Below are 1012 nucleotides of genomic sequence, written 5' to 3'. Positions count from 1 at the left end.
CCGTGTGTCGCCATTTCAGTTCTGAAAAAATCAAAAGAAAATGATAAAAACTTCAAAAAATAAAATCCTTCGAGAGGTAGTTATATTACTACATCTACTAGTTAGGAAAATTTGAAAACTACAATTTGGACATGTTTTGCAAAAAGTGTAGGGAAAATGTAAAACGGCTATAACTTTTGCATACGATGTAGGAAAAAAACGTATAATATATCAAAAAATTCAGCACAAAAATCTGCATCCGATGGAGACCGCCTACGGCCTGTTTGGAATTTTTTAGAATCCTCAAATTCCAAAAGGAAAAAAAGATATGGTCAAATTTCAGTGTTTTTAAAAAATTTTGGTTAAATCTGGTCAAACTACTTATTCAAGAAGTATTAATGTTACTACATAATTATTCAAGAATATTAGTGTTACTAAATAATTATTTCAATTTTTTGAATTTTTGTCAAATCTGGTCAAACTATGGTCAAACTATGGTTAAACTATGGTCAAACTGTGGTCAAACTATGGTCAAACTTATTCAAGAAATATTAGCGTTACTAAATAATTACTGTTTTTTAGAATAATAGTTTCAAACTCAAACGGTGAAATGTGTGACTTCATGCTCAAGCTAAACTCCTGAGGGTTAATAGGATTGACATCCTACTATTGTCAGGAAAACAACAAGTGCAGACTCGGAAACAAAGGAGAATAGAACCCGAAAGTTAAGCATGCTCGGGCTAGAGTAGTGAGAGGGATGGGTGACCGGTCGGGAACTTAGATGATTTGGAATGAGTGATCCACACTTGAGCAATTAAGAGAGGTGATTAGAGAATAAATCATCAAATAATTCAGAAAAAATAAAAATAAAAAAATCAAAATTATTTTCCAAAATTTTCAAAAAAAAGTTCAAAAAAAACAACCTTTAGTACCGGTTGATAATACCGGTTGGTAACACCAACCGGTACTAAAGGTCCCCCATACCAGGGCGCGAGCTCACGCCACGTGGTGGCACTTTAGCGCCGGTTCGTGC

Source organism: Triticum dicoccoides, chromosome 6B, assembly GCF_002162155.2.
Source record: "Triticum dicoccoides isolate Atlit2015 ecotype Zavitan chromosome 6B, WEW_v2.0, whole genome shotgun sequence".
NCBI classification, from domain to species: Eukaryota; Viridiplantae; Streptophyta; class Magnoliopsida; order Poales; family Poaceae; genus Triticum; species Triticum dicoccoides.
The sequence above is the reverse complement of the archived record's forward strand: the minus strand, read 5'-3'. Positions refer to the sequence as shown.